Source organism: Lycorma delicatula, chromosome 2, assembly GCF_047948215.1.
Source record: "Lycorma delicatula isolate Av1 chromosome 2, ASM4794821v1, whole genome shotgun sequence".
In the NCBI taxonomy this organism is placed as follows: Eukaryota; Metazoa; Arthropoda; class Insecta; order Hemiptera; family Fulgoridae; genus Lycorma; species Lycorma delicatula.
Genome location: NC_134456.1, coordinates 47,355,412 through 47,377,245, shown reverse-complemented (window position 1 = coordinate 47,377,245; position 21,834 = coordinate 47,355,412). Strand labels below are relative to the sequence as shown.

Below are 21,834 nucleotides of genomic sequence, written 5' to 3'. Positions count from 1 at the left end.
CGTTTACCTTTCAAGCCATAACGACTACAACTTAACAAGACTCTACGCGGAGGTGACAAAGCAAAGCGTGTTGAATTTTTTGATCAAATGCTTGAGAACATTCTTCCGCGCGAAATTCTTAGCGATGAAGCGACGTTCCATCTCGGTGGAAAAGTGAATAGACACAATATTCGCATATGCGGTTTAAAAAATCCCCACGACAAACTGCAACATGAGGGAGACTCTGGGAAAATTTTATAGCAATTGCTCGGTTGGTTTTCGCGTAATATGAGAACAAACAAAAAAAAAAGACAAATTTTCCGCTTTATATATAAGATTTGTATACGATAATGACCAAAAAAGTAAGTAAGCGCAGGTGGGCGGTGGTTTTGAAACACGGAGACTCTGGATTCCCCCTTGCCTACAAAGGCCCCTCCTAGAGCCAAGTAGTTCTTGATCGCGGATCCGGCCCCCCAGGATGGAGAGCTGATGAGGTGGTTAGGTTTAGTCGGTAGGGTGCAGGCATAGATACGCACTTTAATAACTAGCAGACCCTGTTGCGAATCCGACAGTTTTCCGTAAACGGGATCCTCCCTCATCAGGAAAAAACTTATAGTGATGAAAAAAATTGTTAATTACGAAATCTGGTACAGCAGAAAAAGAACTAATCAAATTCATCTCAATTAGAAATACAAATGACGATTAAATAAAAGGTCCAGAGTTCAAAATCTGGAGTCTTACGTGGTATTTTTCCATCAATCATTCATTTTATTAAATAAATACAAGCGGTTTTGAGAATCATCCAAAAAAAAATTAAATAAAATCAAACATTAAATTAAATTTAAAACTTGTTCTTTAACAAGTATATCTGCTAATCAATCTTAATTAAATTAACAATTATTTATCAATATATAACTAACAACAAAGAGATTACATATCACTTCACCTAAAACTTGCATTAAATAATTGTTAAACGATATGAAACTAAAAAAAAAATCCAGTAACTAATGGCTGATAAGTGTAAATAACGGTATAATGGAAAATGGTTAAGCTATGTGTGTAATATCCGTTGTTATTCTTTTCTGATCTTTTGGTATTTGATTTAACACCAGAAAGAAAACATTTTAGTCAATAATTTATATAAATAGAGAAAGTAAAAATGAATTACTGGTCATATAACGGAAAAAATGAAATATATATCATTGTTATTTCTTGGCAGCAAATTTTGTTTTCGATAATAAAATTACGATTGCGAGTTAAAATTATTATTAATTATATTTATTTACTTATTTTACTTTCTTCAAATGAAATTAATTTTTGAAAATAGCAAAGATATTTCTGAATAATATAGATAAAAATTTTTTGAAACGTATAATAAAACATTCAAGGCCAAGGTAAAGGTAAATGATAGTTTTTGACAATTTAGCAAAACTTTCATCTTTATTTTATGAATATAATAATATTTTGATCGTCGAACTGTAAATAATTACAGACTGCCCAAAAAGCAGCGTAATGTATTTAGGGTGTAAGTATGTTTGTTGAACCGCAGCAGCTCAACGGCTGGACTGTTTAGATGTAAGATCCTGCGTTGAAATCCTTAAAAATTTCTATATATATATATATATATATATATAAATGAAGTAGTGGAGATATGCCGGTAGAAGTACAAATTTTAACGAATTGAATTAATGAACTGTGAGCCTCTATTACTGTGCGAGCTGGATTTGAATGAATGATTCGAATCAATCCAATGAATAATATTACAAAAATAATAGAATTATATTTATGTTAAATAAAATAAATTTAAATTTTCTGTTTGATAAATTATGAGCTTCCCGTCAGACTAGGGTGGTGAGATGATGCAAGTACCTCGTGCGAGGCTAAACCAATCATCATCATTAACTGGTAACAAACGGGATACCCTGAGGCGGTGTTTTGGGAGGTGCAATTGGGTGCTCTTATAATAATTCTGTAAATAATTGTTCAATTTTCAAAATTCAAACCAGGTATTTGTTTTGTAGGTTGAAGACTAACATGTATGCATCAGATACACTCTGGATCTAATAGCTCACTTATTCCGAAATTTTGTTATAAATTCGAAAACAATCTTCCGCTTTTCAAAATAATTCAAACGGGATATTTGCTAGTTTAATACAAAATGACGATGGAACCAAACCAGAACAAATATTTACTGATATAATCAGAAATAGACCTTATTTACATAAATGCCCAAAAAGGATGATAATCTATTTAGAGTGTATACAAACACCCTATGTACATACATGTACGGTATGTAACATACCCTATGTACGCTTGTATGTTACACCGTAGCAGCTCAACGGCCAACCTGATTTAGATGTATGACCTCGCGTTGGAACCCTTACGTTACGTGGAGTATCATGGGCTCTATTTAAGAATAATTAAAAAATTTATACTATGCACAAATTTGTCACCCGCACGCTCTTTAATTAACATGCACATGATATATATTATTATTTTATTAGTAATTATCCTATATTAAAGAGCAATGTTTTTTTTGCAGTCACATTTTTTTTTAATTTGGACTTCCTTTACGAAGTAAAGAAAGTATTGCGTAAGCGAAAAATTTCGGTTTTCATATTTCAACGAAATTAATTTTGACTACTTTCGGCGTGACGTCTGTATGTACGTATGTATCTCGCATAACTCGAAATAGATTACCCGTTGGGTGTTGAAATTTTGGATTTACGACTGTTGTAACATCTAGTTATGCACCTTCTCTTTTGATTGCAGTCGACTGAACTAAGAGTTCCAAAAAAAAACGCTAGTTTCAAAAAAATTACGATTTTGGACTATTTCTTAACTGCAGTAATAAGATTGAGAGCTTTTCAACAATCATAAGTGATACTTATTCTCATTGGTTCCAGAGTTATAGCCATATAAAATTTTAATTAATGAAGCAGTCATTACAAGGCACATCGGTTCGAATCAGACTTCATCTCCTCTTTTTTTTAATTGAAATATTTGATTTATTAATAATTATTAACCTCTGTAAAACCATTTGTACAATAAATAATAATTCGGTAATAACAAAAGAAAAAAAATGAAAAAATCAGAAGTTGTTAATGAAATAAAATTTTATGTACTTTAAAAAATGTGTATATGTAATTTAATAGCCAAAAAAGGAAGTCATGCGGTATCCATATCAAATTTTAAATATTTAACTCTTGTAAATTTTTATAGGTTATTGATTCAATATTTTATCTTTAAAATTTATTTGGTACGAAGAAATAACCGTAAATGTAATATATTATATATATAGTGCAGAATATATGACATAAATTAAAAAATTATCTGAGATTAAAATATTAGAACAGCATTATGTTGACGGTGATGTGTTATTAAATCAGTCAAATGAGCGATAATGTTAAATATTATACAGTGTTCAATATCTAATCAAAAGGTAAAAGATTTTAACTTTTTCTGATGTGTGCTTGAGCGTGTTTATTTAGGTAAAGCACTAGTAAATTATTTTCTGATAAAAAAAATTAATATGTTTTAGTATGCATGACATTTTTATGTAACAGTTATCGTGTAATATTTTTATTTTTATTTATTTAGTTTCTTTTTTATTAAAACATAAATACTTATTATGATGTGAAATGGTTGAAAAAACCTTATAATTCCCTGAGGTTACCTGGCTTAACTAGGTTAAATATAAAAACGCATTGCTTTATATTGCCTTTACCTTCCGTTTTCCTTGCATATTCATAAGTGTGCAACGCTGATAAAATTCTTATTGTAAAAAATTTTAAATTCTTTATGCAAATAGCCGTAAGTAATATGTAGTAGTTAAGTTTAATGAGTTTTTTACGTCCGTAGTTTTTATCAAAAATACAACCATAAATGAAGTTTAATCCAACATTTATTTATTTTTCATTTTTTCAGCTAAAAAGCGATTATTTTAAGCTTAAATATTAATTCGTTACTTTTATAATCCTTACAAGTTATTCATCATAATTTTAAAAAAAATGTATATTATATTTTTTATTATAAAATTCCATTTTATCTAATTTAACTGTTTCGATTATAAATATAAAATCAACTTCACAATGTGAGTAATTTCGAAATAAAATAAATTTTGGATTCGCGGAATTGTGTAATTTCATCATATTTTTGAAAATCTATGAACATATTTAAATCAGTTAACAGTACCCAAAATAACATAGTGTTAGCAGAAATATTATGCTATTGTGAAAACGTACAGGACGTATCGTCTATGTATTAAATTAGTTGTAAAAGGAACGAACAAGGAACGTTCCATACGCACGCGGAGTACAGAAAACCACCTTCCACCAACACGCCAGGGTCGAGGATGCGGAGATAGTGCTCTCTCTCCCTCGCAGCCTCACGTGCAGCTTACTATGTGCGCATGCGCACAAGAGCCAAATACTACGTAGCTATCGAACTATGAAGAGCACAATTCCATACAAATATTTTTGTATCTTTTCATTAACTAGGGGATAGCTATTGACATTAAGGATTATATGTTTTACAAGTATAAAGAAAAAAGAACTCATATTAAATGTTATCGATATATCAAGTGGGAATAGGGAGTGCTGCAGTTCCACAGTGCCTTTTCTTTTTCCTGTTAAGCCTTTGGGAATTACCGTTCAGATATTACTTCAGAGGTTGAATGAAGATGATATGTATAACTGTAAATGAAGTATAGTCTTGTACAGTTTCAGTTTGACCATTCCTGAAATGTGTAGTTAATTGAAACCAAACCAACAAAGAACCACCGGTATCCACGATTTAGTATTCAAATCCGTATAAAAGTAAACTGCGTTTACTACGACTTGAACAATGGAACTCTCGACTTCCAAATCAACTGATTTGGGAAGACGCGTTCACTACTAGACTAACCCAGTTCCACAGTGCCTATACGCGACCCGCCACTGCGTGTTACTACTGATGTGTTTCCGATTATACTGAGCGATTTCCTCAAGATTTTATTCCAATAACTTTGTTTTTTTTTTAACCTCCGGGAGCACCGTTACATATTATTTCAGAGAATGAAATGAATGACAATTTGTAGTGTGTGTAAAAATGCCATGCCTGACCGAGATTCGAACCCGGGACCTCCGGATGAATGGCCGAGACGCTACCACTCGCGCCATGGAAGCCGGCAGACATTGACCTGCTACAATTTTGGTAAAAAGAAAAAAACAAAAAAATAACGTATAAATTATTTTATATACTAAATTAAAGCATTATCTTTAATAAAAAATTAATTAAAAACTTCAGAGAACCCAAATAAAAGTACTGCTCACCCATCTCTTAACGTTTTCTGAACTCGAAGAGTTTTAACCAACCAGTTTTTTCATTTAGTGCCAGGAGGTGTATATGAATAGATTAGAATTTGTAATCACCGCTACCGGCTTGCCAGGCCTGACGGAGTGCAACGTAAATGTAAACATGTAGTCTTGAACTGATTCAGGAAGACTTCTGAGACGTGTGGTTAATTGAAACCCATCCACCTGAGGACATCGGTATTCACAGTCTAGCGTTCAAATCCATACAAAAGCAACTGCCTTTACAAGGATTCGAACCTTAGAACTCTGGACTTCAAAAATCAGCTGATTCTACGATGACGAGTTTAACCACCAGACCAATTCGGCGGGTTGGTTTTCTGAACTTGAAGAGTAATAGGGGAAAAATGTTAAGACTTATAGAGACTGGAACAAACAAGTTAACGGATGATAAAAAAATTCTATTTTTAGCGTTAAAAAAATAATTCTTGTTATTTAAATTAAGAAAATAGTGTAAAAGACTGTACAATTTATTAAGAGTATAACAAGATTTTTTATAACAATTCAAATTCGAATATTTTGTTACGTTAGCTGGTATAGTAAAAAATATATTTAAATTAAATAATACAATTTAAAAGAAAAAGTGCAACAAATTTTATTTGTTTTAAGCTTATTAAGATAGTTATTTTTAATAATGTTAACGATTACTGTATGTAGATCTAACATATACAACCCCTACTGAAGCAAACAACGGAAGTCTTTTCGTGTAATTCAACGCAATACTACGCTTAAACATAAAGGGCTTTATTTTGCTTCCGTTGCCACTTTTATCAAATTACTAAAGAGTCAGTAAAATAAACTTAATAATAAATTTATTTTAAGTATATTTACAATTTTTCTTTTTTTCTTTTTTAATAGAAACAATATTACTCTGTAGATGAATTTTTAAATAATAGTTTTATTAAAACAATTTAATAAACCTGCATTCTGGTGGCATTAAGGTGTACACAAATATGAGCTCAAAATATTTTTCAATTAGCGAGATTCAAAATGAGCTATCTTCTAAGTTGTGAATTATTCTGTAGCAATTTTTACTTCCTTGTACGAAGTAAAGGAAGTATTGTGATTGCGAAAATTTCGGTTTCCAGATTTCAACGAAAATATCCATTTTGACTAGATTCATGTGACGTCTGTAAGTACGTATGTATCTCGCATAACTCAACAACGATTACCCGTCGAACGTTGAAATTTTGGATTTAGGACTGTTGTATCATCTAGTTGTGCACCTTCCCTTTTGACTGCAATCAACTTGAACAAAACTGTCTTACAAAAGGCCATTATCTAAAAGAATTTGGATTCTGGAATTTTTTCTTAACTGAAGAAAAAATTCAGTTAAGAAAAAATTGACGATATATCATTAATGTTACTTATTTTCATTGGTTCCAGAGTTATAGCTAAATAAAATTTAAATTAATGAAATATTTGGATTTTACAGGGGAAGACACATCGGTTCAAATCGGAATTCATCTCCTTTTTTAAATTTAAATATATTAATTTATTAATAATTATAATATAATAATCCATTATTAAATACTAATTAAAAAATATTATTAATAAAATAATTTATTAAAATTGTAAGTACTTTTCATTAAAAAAAAAAAATTGTATATGTAATTTAATAGGCGTACAAGAAAGTCATGTGGTGTCCATATAAAATTTTTCATCTTAATGGACACGAATAAAATCACAACTCAAGTTCCTTAACAGGAAGACATTTTTTTTTTTGCTTTTTTCAGTAAGTTTTGCTCTAAGCAAAACTCAATGCTTTCCAAGCATGGATACAATGAAATTGCTGCAAGGAAAATTAAAAAAAAAGATACAAGTAAATCACAACGGAAAAATATAGCAGTTTGGAAAAAATTATCAAATTTCCCATCTATGAAAAATTGTTTAAAATGCATAGAAAAAAAGCACACAGTTTTTAAATTTAATTTTAAAAAAATAGTAAGATTGCATTAAAACTTATGATTTTTTTTCGTAAATTCCTAATTTTTCACTCCACCTGAATATTAAAGGGTGGAGGAATTATTTTTGAATAAATATTTAATAAAAATAATGGTAAGCAATAGGGAAATTAATTAAAGGACCTAGAACATTTTTTTTTCTTTTTTAACCTTCGGGACCACCGTTAGGTATTGCTTCAGAGGATAAGATGAATGATTTGTGGCGTATGAAAATGCCATGCCTGACCGGGACCTCCGGATGAAAAGCCGAAATGCTACCACTAACGCCACGGAGGCCGGCAGGACCTGGAACCTAACATATAAAACTTAAAATATGACTTTTTGAAGGGCTTCCCACCTTAAATAATTATTTTAAAGTAATCACATCAATTTTTCTTATAATTTACTGTATAAAAACTTATAATCATTTTGTTAAGCATTGCCCGTTGGTATAAGTATAATATTATAGTTTATAAAAAAAAAAACCGCTTATTGATAAATAAATTTGACTCGTTCAAGCGCTTTCGGAATTAAATTCCATCCTCAGGAACTCACATTATTCGTCACATTTGTAACAATAATTAAAACTTCACATGTTAATTGTATGAAAGTTGTAATATTTGCGTAATTAAAACAGTTGGTCGTCGTATATTTTAAAATTATGTCAGCGTAAATGTGCTGTCAATTTGATAGTCTCAACTGTTATCAGTTGTTGTTAATCCTCCTTAGCTTAACCCCGGAATGTACCGATCAATAGCGGAAAATCCCGATTCAGGTATATACTTATTATATTATTATATATTGATATATATTAATAATATATTTTTTTTATGTATGTGATTGTTTTCTTCATAAAATAATGAAGTATAACCAAAAAGTAGGCACCAATAATGTTCAAAAATAGAAGAATTTTGAATCCTATATATCCTCCTTAGGGATTTATTGATTTTGAAGCCAACTTCTATTGTTATTGTGTCAAGGAAGGTTAGTTTCGTATTACGAAAATTGGTTTGTAAATTGAATATAACATATAAATAATTAATAAACTAATAAATTTTATATTTAAGCTTCCAACTCTAGTATTGTGTAAATTTTCATATGGATATTATGAATCTTGATGAAAATAAAAGTGGGCAATGTTTAAAAAATGCCTAAACCGATCTAAACCAAATTTAATTAGCAAGAATTGCTGATATTTTTTCGCTTTTCCTTGATAAATATTCATTATTCAAAAAAAAATTTTTACACATGAGGTAATCAATTTTGGACGACTAATAACAGCATTCTGAGACGCCGTCCGCCATGGGAACCCGCACGGAGGGCCTAGCTGAGGAGGCACGCTCTACAGCTAGTATATAATAAAAAATAATGTTCACCAATTCAGAACGATTATCATTTTTTCTTTAAGAAAAAAGAAAAACCTCTTCATAAACTATTGTTTTATGTACAGATCTTCATTAATTTTACCACAGACCATAGTGCAGAATATACCTATTTTAGAACAAAATGTAATAACCATAAAACAACAAAGGTAACTTAATAAAAGAGACTAAAATGAAATTAAAGATAATTCTTACCTATACAAACAGCTAATATTAGTTTCCACTTAATTATGAATCACTTATCTCATGAATAATATTGTATAACTCACCTAAAAACAGAAAACAAAAAAATACTAGTGAAAAATAATTAAAATCAAATAACTATTATAAGACTTAATTAACTAGCCATTAAAAGCAGTATTGAACGGAAATATTTTATTTTTAAAATGTAAATTTATAATCTTAAACAATCCTCTGAAGACTTGATGAAAAGGGTTAAAAGATATACGAGAAGAGGGTTAAAGAAAATGATAATGAGGAAATGAATGTATAAAAGGATTTCTAAAGAGAAAGGAGGTAATTTTGATTCTCTCTAAGGTATTAATTAAGCGAAATAACACAACAATTAATAATTATTACAAAACCACTTCAATACATCATTATTCTTCATACGTTATAAGGTGTAATTAATGTAATTTATATATATATATATATTACAGATAAATTTCAATAATAAAAAATCAGACAACTCAGTTTCTGAGTTGTAACGGCTTATATACACAACTTAATTTAATATATTCATCATTTTATTTACATACAATATTTTTTCGTTTATTTAATTCAAAGATTCTAAATAAAGAGCACGCAAGCTACCCCATTTAATTCGAGCGGGTGGGTCAGCACAAACTAAACTTATGTAATTTTACATAGAACAAATTTCGCTTGTATGGTCGTACGGTCAGAAGACCAGTGTAGCCGCGAGGTTTAACGCACCAGGTACCGAGTCGACCGGGCGATCGAGTTTGAGACCCAGCTTGACTGAGTCGCTATTTTACACTTTAAATATTATATATTTATTCAATTCTACCTCTTACCTGTGACGTCACAACATGGCAGACGACTACAACAGCTGCACGTCAGTCTTACCAACCTTTGAAATATTAACTAAATTAAATAAAATAAATAATTAAAATTTAAACTTCAAAAAATAGTTTGATTGGCAACCCTGTGGAATTTAAAATTCCCCGGTCAATGAAAAAAAGGGAAAGCGGAATTTCCCGAAGGAAAAAAGGAGAATTCCAAGTTGCAGACTGCGACAGTCGTGCACCCTGTGGTGACCGGCTATTCACGCAGTTTACCTACTTAGCCACTAGTTTAGAGCATTTTTAGAAAAACTCATTTAGAGAAACTTCTGGTCTCTTTTCACGAACACAGGTTGCGTTGTATAGTCTTTTTTCGTGCTATTTTTGAGCTGGTAGTCGAGTGTGGGGGGGAATTTTGCAAAAATTTTTTTTGATAAATACTGCTATTTTTTAATTGTTAACAAATGTGTTTAAGAAAAATATGACATTAATTAGGCGAAAACTCGAGATACTGAGGGTGACCTTGCTCTACAGCCTCACACTTCACCTTTAAAGTTGAAAATTTAATGCCATCACAACCCCGTAGGGGGAAGACAACTCAACTTGTGATGTTACCGGTCGCCACACCACCCCCACCGTTTCAAAATTTAATGGCAACAATATTCCATATACAGACGTAAAACCCCATAAGCCCAAATTGGACCGATTACAATACTTTCTCTTCTAGAGTAATAGCTATGCTATATCGCTAATTTGACAGGAAAGTATATATATATATATATATGTGTGTGTAAATGTATATGTATATATACACACAAACACATACATAAGTATTTATGTGTGTGTGTGTGTGGGTGCGCGCGTGTTGATAATATAACAGAAATTGATATAAAAAGGGAAAAAATTTTTTTTTTGAATCAAGAAATTGAAATTAAAAAGTACAACATCTACTATAAATAATCAGTAAACTAAGAACAGTTTATAAACCGTAGTTTTACAAATTACGACGAAAAAATCATTTAATGAAAAATGTAAAAACAAAAATCATTCAAATGATATACAGATTATAAAAATAAATTAATTGTACAGGTAATCACATTTTCTACATCATACACGTATACTATTAAGTGTAAAGAAAAAATTATTTTAAAAATAAACAGTGATTCTGGAGTAAGGGGAAATAATTTTGTAACTGATTCTAGAGCTTGAAATAAGGAAAAATGAATTAATCACTAATGAATTATTAATTTTTTTTTACAATCCGAGGTTAATAAATATATTTAATTTAAAATAAAAAGAAGGAGATGAAGTCGGATTTGAACCGATGTGCCTTCCCCTTGTAAGATCCAAATATTTCATTAATTTAAGTTTTATTTGGCTATAAATCTGTGACCAATGAAAACAAGTACCACGTATGATACAGAGTTGAAAAGCTCTCAATTAAGGCTTATTACTACTGTTAAGAAAAAGTTCAAAAAACAATTTTTTGGATTTTAAGCTTTTTTGGTCAAGTCGATTACAATCAAAAGGGGAAGGCGCACAACTAGATGTTAGAACAGTCCTTAATCAAAAATTTCAATATCCTACGGCTAATCATTTTTGAGTTATGCGAGATAAATACGTACGTAAAGACGTCACGTGATGACGGGATGGTCGAAATGGATATTTCCGTTGAAATATGGAAACCGATATATTTCGCGATTAAAATACTTTCTTTACTTCGTACAAGGAAGTAAAAATGTTTTACTTAAAAATTAAAATGTTTTTAATTTGTAAAAATTAAAAACAGCTGTTAGTATAATAAATTTAGACCTTTGAAAAATTAACAACCTTTACTTTACTTTTACGAACATACTCAGTGTGATTCACACTGTATTAATTTACTATAAAAGAAGCATGTTTTCAAAAGAAACAATAGTTTCTTATTAAAATCCTACCGTAATTTAAAGGTAGATATTTTTGTGGGCATATTGGAAAATTTATCAATTTAGTTTGACCAGGATTTCGATCTTGCTACGTTATATTTTCCTTCTTTGCCAGAATTACCTTTTAGTTCACCATCCTCGCGGCCACGGGGAAGATGTTTGGGGGTGGTCATGTTTAATTAAACTTAAATAATACTACTAATAATAATTTCCACATTACATAAAAAAATTTAATTTAATAATCAAGTAATAATATTACTTTATCAATTTAATCAAGTAACATAAATATATATACAATAATGTATACGTAAAATTATATTGACGACAAATTATCTTTTATCGTATGATTTTATAGTTTTGAATTCGTCAATAGATAGCACAGCATGTAATATTATTGAATACAATTTGTAGTCGAACACGTGTGTAAACATTTGCTAATAAAGTGCACCGTGGAATTATATTTGCTTAGCATAGCATAATAACCTGTATAGGTTACTATGACTGAGCCTATAAGTTATACTCTAATGATCTCTAACAACAAACACAACCCAGAAAAACAAATCATTATTTTTTAAGTAATACTTAGGCCTAATTATAAATTCTGAATTAAGTTGGAATCCTCACATATTAAAATTAAGGAAAGAATTACTATTATACTCGTATAAATTTTACAAGTTACGACATTTCTGCAATAAAACACGACTGGTTTGTATATATAATACGCTGGATAAATCTAGACTTGAATGTTGAGCAGGCACTTATAAATCTCACTTAACAAGTGTGGAAATAACACAAAAAAGAATAATTAGAATTATGGATTTCAAAAGCAGTTTCATCACTTGAGGTTTTCAAAATACTAAATATTTTACCCGTAAAGAATCGATACATATACAAAGTATTAAGAGTATTTTTCAATAGTTTTAAAGATCATAAAATAAATAATGTGGTACAATACAAGCTATACGGATGAGAAAATACACAAATCCCGGCTGTATTTAAAGAACGGTTTCGAAAATCGTTTATCTATTTAGGACCTAAAATTTATAATATCTTAGACAATAGTATAAAGCGTATAAATGTTGAAAATATCTTTATTAAAGAAATGGTTTGCCAGTATTTAGGATACAAGTGTTTTGTTTTCTAAATTAGAACCAATAAAATTAAAAGTGTTAAAAATGTACAATTATGATCAAGGTTTTGTACTACTGTTGATAGAACCGCACACCGCTTTATATGAAATGATTAGTAATGAACTAGACTCGATGTGACAAACTTTAGATTAACTGTATTTAGATTACGCTATAATTTATGTATTATTACCTTTGGCACTGGATATTTTATGTTGCTCTAGGTATTCCAGAGAATAGAACTTTGTATATTTACTTGTTAAATTATTATCGAAATAAATTTGAATTAGGATTATCCGAAATTATTATTAGAAATTAAATTTTAGTATTTCCTTAAAAGAAAATTTCATTTGAATCGTTAATGATAATAAAAAACATTCAAAACAGCAATATTTCGTTTTATAATTACATTTTGAAAAAATGTATTATATAAATTAATTTTTCTAGAATGTTTAATTTATTAATAACTTCTGATATTTTTTCAATTTTTGTTTTTTTATTATTGAACTATTATTACCGTAAAACTTTTTTTTTTTACAATCAGAGGTTAATAATTATTAATAAATTAATATATTTAAAGTACAAAAAAGGAGATGAAATGCGATTCGAACCAATGTGCCTTCCCTTTCTAAGATCCAAATTCATTAATTAGAATTTTATTTGGCTATATCTCTGTAACCAATGAAAATAAGTACCACTAATGTTTATATATATCGTTGAAAAACTCTCAATGAGGGCTTATTACTGTTGTTAAGAAAAAGTCCCATGCAGTCGTGAGGTGTAGCGGCATCTCGACGATGGCTGTAAGTGAGTAAATGTCACGCGGGACTTTGCGATGGAGCTGAGTGGGAGTAGGTTTGTCCGCCTCTCCCTGGTAGATCAGACCGGAGTCCATACAGGAACCAAGTCAGGGGTATGAACTGAAGTCGAGTTCACTAGGACTAAATTTCGTTGTTGCGAACAACATTTTTGGTGGTATGCTGTTATTCATTTGCCTCGAATATGAGACATTTACACGAAATTGGCTCAGTAAATGTAGAACTAGGTACGGGTTCCTGCTTTCGCGAACTCGGTTAGCTAGTTCAGAGGGTAACGATGTAGGACGTTCAAGACGAACGAGGCGTGCAGCGAAGGTAAAAGCCGAGTTTAAAAATCACCAATGTAAATGTCTACCGAGGCATTTACATTGGTGGCATCCCAACGAGGCCTTGTTTATTAATATGAGATGTAAAAAGTTAGAGGGCGAAAGACGACTCCCGTTAAAAGTCCATCAGGGTTAAGAACGGGGGTGGTGGTGTGGCGACCGGAAGTGTCACAAAGCGGGTGTCCTCTCCTATGAAGTTGGGATGATAAGAAAAAGTCCAAAATCCAATTTTTTTGGATTTTGGGCTTTTTTAGGACTTCTGGACCAGTCGATTGAAATCAAAACAGAAGGTGCACAACTAGATGTTACAACAGTCCTACAAGTAAATCCAAAATTTCAACATCCTATGGCTAATCGTTTTTGAGTTATGCGAGATACATACATATCTACGTACAGACGTCACGCCAAAACTAGTTAAAATGGATTCAGGGATGGTCAAAATGGATATTTCCGTTGAAATCTGAAAACCGAAATTTTTCGCCATCACAATACTTCCTTTACTTCGAACAAGGAAGAAAAAATGTAGCTTTTAAATCTTAAGAGGTGTGTTGATTTTTGAAAAATAACTTTTGAGATTATTTATACGTATATTGTAGGTAACATATTTTATTCAGTAAAGTTTCCTCTAAAATGTCTTTGGAGAAAATCGAAATTGTTTTGCCAGGATATCTCCCTCTCTCGAATTTGAAAAACAAAATCAATGTGATCAGTGCCCGACACATATATAAAAATATTGCACCCAAATTTAAATAAAAACGGTCAATTAATTCTGGGATGTAAGACCAAAAGCAGTGCGGCACATATACATACGCAAATAATTATGTTTTTTTGGTCTAGATAAACACGCAGCTGCATCTAAAATGTAAAAATTATCAAAAACCCCAATATCCTATTTTTCACACGATCACCAAACGTTTCCCTCTAATATAATTATATATTTTCCAGGAAAGTAAAACTATTTTAAAAAAAACCTTGTTTTCATTATCTCGTTAAAATAGCTGAAGTTTGTTTTAATTTCATTTAGTTAAATCACAAATTTTCGATTAGTTTATATAACCCTCATAAACCGAGCATAATGTTTAAACTGAATAATCTTTTAACAAAAATCCTTTAACGCTTCAATAAAACCATATGGTGTTAATAAACAACGATAAGTGTAAGGTAAATACATGACCACTTGAGTGGTAAAATTAGATTCAATAATTTTCTCAAAGCATTGGTCAAGTCGAGCGTCCGAATAAGTTTATTCATAAGGTTTCTAATTTTTCTCGTAACTGTTGAATTAAATGACCAATTTAGTACTCTAGCCCTGTAAAATATTGTATTAAAAATTGTTCAGTAACAGGGTGTAAATCTAGTTTTTTCAGTGTCCCTCTACTTATCCGTGTATTAAATACATTAATTAATCTAATTGTTATTACAAGAATTCTTTATAACTAAATGAAATAAGAAAATTTAGTAAATAAATGAATTTTAAAGGAATTCAATACAATCTGCTCATTATCTTAATAATTCACTGACGCACTAATGTTCTGTCTTAGTGAATTAATTTATTCATTTCAAAATGGATTACTATCAAAATTTACTATATAAAACTGAAATTATTGAAAATTTACCAGCTTTTCACACTATTCAGACATCTCTGGTAGAACTACTACGTATCTATTTGTTTTCAATTTCTAATCTTTGACTAGTAATATTAGGAAAATTTTAATATAAACTATTTAAAAAAACTGATGTGGACATCATATAACTTCCTTGGACGTCTATTAAATTACACACACACATTTTTAAAAGGATATTAAAATTTTATTTCAGTAATACATTCTGATTTTTTTTCATATTTTTTATTTTTATTATTGAATTATTATTTATTGTAAAATATTTTTTTATAATTAGAGGTAAATAATTGTTAATAAATAAATATATTTAAATTAAAAAAAAAGTTAAAAAAAATGTAAATGAAGTCGAATTCGAACCGATGTTCCTTCTCCTTGTGAGATCAAAATATTTCATTAATTAAAATTTTATTTGGCTATAACTCTGAAACCAAAGAAAATAAGTACCACTTACGATAGATACGTCGTTGAAAGGCTTTCAATGAGGGCTTATTATTACAGTTAACAAAAATTCCAAAGTAAAATCTTTTGCATTTTGGGCCTTTTTGGTCAAGTCGAAAGGGAAGGACAACTAGATGATACAACAGTTCTAAATCAAAAATTTCAACATTGTACGGCTAATCGTTTTTGAGTTATGGAAGATACGTACATACATACGTACGTACAGACGTCACGACGAAACTAGTCAAAATGGATTCAGGGTTGTTCAAAATGGATATTTTCGTTGAAATCTGAAAACCGAAATATTTCGCGATCACAATTCTTCCTTTACTTCGTACAAAGAAGTAAAAAACTATTATCCCAGATTGTTTATATAAAATCACCCATAGAAGACATAACATATTCCATTAATGATATTTCAAACGTAACTCAGTTAAATTTAATTATTAAATCGAAGTAAATTTAAATGTTTTTAATTTTCCATTGAAAGTAAAAAAAAAATTAGATTTTCAAGTTAATAACGATAAACATTATTGATATATTTTTTTATAAACTTAACCAACGATTATCAACCTTTTTAGTTTTACGACCCCCCAAAAAGTAAAAAAAAATATATATGTATGATTATTTTGCGAACCCCCGAAGAAAAACCCAGTGAAACCTAGTTAAAAATATTTAGCTTCGGCTGTTTGCTAAAGTAAGCGATGAAATAAGCGAAGAGAAAAATTCTCTTCTTTTTCACAAAGAAATCAGATGGTTACCGCGGGGAAAGTGCTATAACCTGGTTATTTAAATTGCTAGATGAAATAGTATATTTTTCCGGGATAAACAAACTCCATTCTCGATGGTTTTACAGAATAATGAGTATATGTTACTTGCCTTAACTTAGCTGAAGTATTTCCGTATTTAAACTACTTGAATGTGAATTTACAAGGTCGTGATAAAAAGGTCGTGTCATTTTATTAATGACAGACAAAGTTCATGCTTTAATTAAGAAGCTTGATATTTGTATTGTTCGCTTGAAAGAAAAAAAAAATGATATACTTCCGCTCACTTCAAATTATATTGAGAAAAATTTGGATGAAAAATACCGCACTGTTATTTACCACAGTTTGGATAGCGTGAAGATGCGTTTGCAAGAGATAAGAATTCAGTTGGCGGAATATTTTCTGGAAGATAAAAATGATTTCTTGAAGAGATGGGTACTGAATCCATTTAGTGAAAACTTTCGTGCAGCTGTTAAGTTACAGGGTGAGATTCACGACCGGCTCATCGAAATGTCGTATCAAGTATAAATCGTTCGAACGAACGATTAAAAATAAAAATGTGAGCATATACAGCAAACAAATCAACGCACCATATGCTACTTGATACGAACGAAAGAATCCGTTTTCTATGTTTTGTTTTTGATCAAATCTCATTGTTCAACTGTGTTGATATTTTAATTTTTATATTCTTATTTTTATGTATAGCAATATTTAACTTTATTGTGGTTTCCCTCAAATCAACTCGCCCAGTTTGTCCTATGTAATATTTTGTTATGATTAATTAAAATCTAACTATTACCGTTCTGGTTTGTTGTGTTTAATTTGTCTGCTGCAATATTTAATGAATTTTGTTTGTTTACTTAAAGGGTTTCAGTAATTCTTATTCCTGGAATTATAATTTTAAATGACGATAAATTTATACACGTCAGCGTAATATGTTTTGTGTCTTCAGCGTTATTTTCTCTGTTTTTACTTCCACGTACGAAGTAAGGAAGTAAGAAAGTATTGTGATAAATTTTCGTTTACTGTTTTCAACAAAAATATTAATTCTGACCATCCCTGAACCCATTTTAACTAATTTCGGCGTGACGCCTGTACGTATGTATGTATCAAAAACGTATGTATGTCTCGCATAACTCAAAAACAGTTAGCCGGAGAATATTGAAATTTTGGATTTAGGACTGTTGTAAAATCTAGTTGTGCACCTCCCCTTTTAACTGCAATCGAATGAACCAAAAGTGTCCAAAAAAGCCCAAAATCCAAAATTTTGGATTTTTTAACCTTTTTCTTAACAGCCGCAATAAGCCCTCATTGTGAGCTTTTCAACGATATATCGGTGGTATTTATTTTCATTGGTGTCAGAATTATAGACAAATAAGATTTTAATTAATGAAATATTTGGTTCTTACAAGGCACAGCTGTTCGAATTAGACTTAATTCTTCTTCCTTCTTCTTAATTTTCCTTCTTTTCTTAATTTAAATATATTGATTTATTAATAAAAATATTAACCTGTGATTGTAAAAAAATTCTACGATAAATAATAATTCAATAATAATAATAATAATAATAATAAAAAATATCAAAGTCATTAATGAAATAAAAATTTATGTACTTTTTATTTAAAAAAAAGTGCATATATGGAATTTAATAGGCGAACAAGGAAGTCATGTGTCCACATTTTTTTTTTTTTTTTTTTTTAGCAATGTTTTCGTATTTTAAGTAGTTATAGTATATATATAAGCAGTTTATTATTGTTATATTCATTACAAATATATATATAATAGTAATAAATTTGTTAAAGCGAAAATAAAAAAAATTGAATAATTAATTACTAGTAAATGTTTTTTTAAATAACAATTTTCAAGGACAATCATGTTTGATGTAAAAGGATAATTTATATTAAATAACACTGTGGATCCATTTAAAGCAAAAGAATTTCAACTATTTTCCAATTATATTTTTAAACATGTAAAATAACATCAAACAAATTATAACGACAATAAAAGGTATTCGTCTAAAAAAAAATGCAAATATAAGTTAAAATAATTTTAAATTTATATGTAAATGTATAAGAAATAATTTCCCCTGCGATTAATTTCCATAATCTCAATAACATATAATACAAACTCAATTTATTCTAAAATACTATTATTCTATTTATCCAAAATACCTAATTTTGGATAAAATATTCCATTCCATTTATCATAAAATACTGCGTGATAGGTATCAAAAAAGTCTCAGGAATGGTCGAACTGAGAATGTACAAGACTACACTTCATTTACACTCATACATATCATCCTCATTCATCCTCTGAAGAATTATCTAAACGGTAGTTACCGGAGGCTAAACAGGAAAAAGAAAAGAAAGGTATCAAAAAAGTAACTAAAACTTACTTATGTAGGTAATTAAGAACAGATTCGTATTTCGATTATGCGCATACATATATAAATAATAATCCGTTACACGCATAGAATACGATAGAACACGACTGCAGTAATGTACACGTTATTATAATTCAGAAAATCAACGAATAATCAAGTGCACCGGTTAAAGGAAGAGGAAAATTTTGGGTGAACACTCGTTACGGACGACTACAGATGTAACAGAACGGAAGTAAGTAAACTAGAGTCATTACAAACTCGTTTCTTTCGGTAATAACAGATGGCAAGTGAATCGTTTAGCTTGCAGTACTGGTGGCACAGCACTCACGGCCCAAAGTGAAAATTAATCTGCATAGTTTGGACCGAGTTATGACCTTACAAAGTTTGGTCATTTTAGTTTAGTTGTTTTCTCACTGAGCCACCCCCAGACTCCCTTCTCATCCCAAAACAACACCCTAAGCTACGTCCATACCGACATCACCACGACACGTCCCACCCTTTTTGGCAACCCCTTTCGGCTCTTTCAACCCCTTCTATAAAACAATCATGGGTAATGAACAATAGTAGAGGCTTATTGAACTTATATCATTCCTCCCTTTAACTCATCAAATTCTACAATTTATATTCAAAACATTTCTCCCCATCCCCCTTAATAATATTCTGTAAATATCTAATAATAATTTTTCATTAAAAAACAATAGAGTTATTATACTGTAAACTAATAAAAAAATATTTTATTCACATCGTAATAAAATTATAAATTACTTCACCAGTGGTAAATATGTTAGTACATAATGCCGTTCAATTACAAATAGGTACTGCTCCACCATTTTTCTGGAAGAATCAAGAGAAACTATCAAAATGCTCAATAACTAATCAATACAACATCATTTAAAAAGAATTAATAAATAAAACAGAAACAAATTTAAAAAAATTTCAGAATAAATTTCCTCACAAGAAAAGGAGGAGCAAAAGGGATACAAGAATGGACAGAAAAACACTCAGAAGGAATGAAAAAAAGCTGACAACAGTTATAGGACTTTCCCGTCATGCGGATTTTTTCTGATGCAAGCCGTGCATCAGAAAAAATCCGCAACACAATTTAATTTAAAACATTTATAATCTTATTTAAATATAATTTTTTTTTTTAATTCAATGATTGAACTAAAGCGTGCGCGCACGCTGTATTTCATTCGCGCGTGTGTGGAAATACCACTGACCAATAGAAATAATTTTTGTACACTTTAAATATTGTTCATTTATTTAATTCTACCCCTCACTTGTGACGTTACAACACAGCAGACAACTACAGCACCTAGTAAAGTCAGTTATTTTTATATACGGATATGAATCCTAGATCGTGGATGCCGGTGTTCTTTGGTGGATGGGTTTCAATTAACCATACATCTCAGGAATGGTCGAACTGAAACTGTACAAGACTACACTTCATTTACACTCATACATATCATCCTCAATTAATCCTCTGAAGTATTATCTGAACGGTAATTACCGAAGGCAAAACAGGAAAAAGAAAGGAGGACGACTACAGCAGACTCGACACACCGGGTGGGTATAATGGTGAACTTCATCATCGCAAATCAGCTGATGTCGAAGTCGAGAATTCTAAGGTTCAAATCCTAGTAAAGGCAGTTACTTTTATACGGATTCGAATACTAGATCGTGGATACCGGTGTTTTTTGGTGGTTGAGTTTCAAATAACCACATATCTCAGGAATGGTCGACCTGAAATTGTACAAGACTATGCTTCATTTACATTCATTAACATATCATCCTCTGAAGTAATACCTTAAGATGATTCCTAAGGCTAAATGTATACGTTGGAATCTGTTGAGGTATAGTCTTGTAAAAATTCAAATGAACCATTCCTGAGATGTGTGGTTAATTCAACCGGAATTACCCCGGTGTAATTAATTTACACCGGTATCTACTCTTAGTGTTCAAATCCATATAAAGTAACTAACATTTACTAGGATTTGATCCTCAATAAAATAAAATAGAAAAAATATTTTTCAATCCTTATTATTTATCACTATTAAAGTTCTACCAAACATTCTGAGACGATAATAACCGAATTTGTCTTTCCGATTTGGAATAAAAACATATACAAATCAAATTTACAGATATAAATATAATTAAAACTTCAGGATTAATTGGATTTAGCTAGTAAAAATTTTAATAATCTCTACATAAAGCTTTGAATACTTTTACTCAAAAAGACGAGGTAACCTTGAAAGTTAAGTAATGCCCAAATAAACGTGATAGGTTTTTACATTAAAACTTGACACCGAATAAAAATAAATTTCCTTAAGAAGGAATAAAACAGGGTAAACCAGTTGGCAATCTTCCTGTATCCAAGCTTCATTCTAAAAAAAAAAAACGATTTGTGTTAAGTTACTGTGTAATATAAAAAAAAAACCCATGACAACAAATAAACCAGATGGCATATAACACTGAAACGCATCTCGACAAATTGAGTACAGTCATTATTACTGCTACTGTTTCGAGAAAGAGTGGGAACACTACCATTGAAAGAGCAAATATATTTAACTTCTTTTGTTTTGATATGGATCTAATAGCCGTTTTGCTTAAAAAATTTATCTTTTTTATGAGGTAGTTCCTGTAATTTTATTTCGGTCTGGTTTAGATATACGTTACAAACAAATAAAAGGAACATAAGTATTTACATAACAGATATTCATATAAAATATTGGATAATTATACATTTTTTTA

General features: G+C 30.1%; 1 protein-coding gene across 1 annotated transcript in view; it reads right to left on the bottom strand.

Moving 5' to 3' along the window:
- Positions 1-21,834, bottom strand: part of caps (capricious) — a 458,443-nt gene that overhangs the window by 268,390 nt on the left and 168,219 nt on the right. Inside the window, exon 3 of the mRNA XM_075355233.1 lies at positions 8,851-8,924. The gene's annotated coding sequence lies outside the window, so the exon portion shown is untranslated. The remainder of the gene's footprint in view (positions 1-8,850; positions 8,925-21,834) is intronic.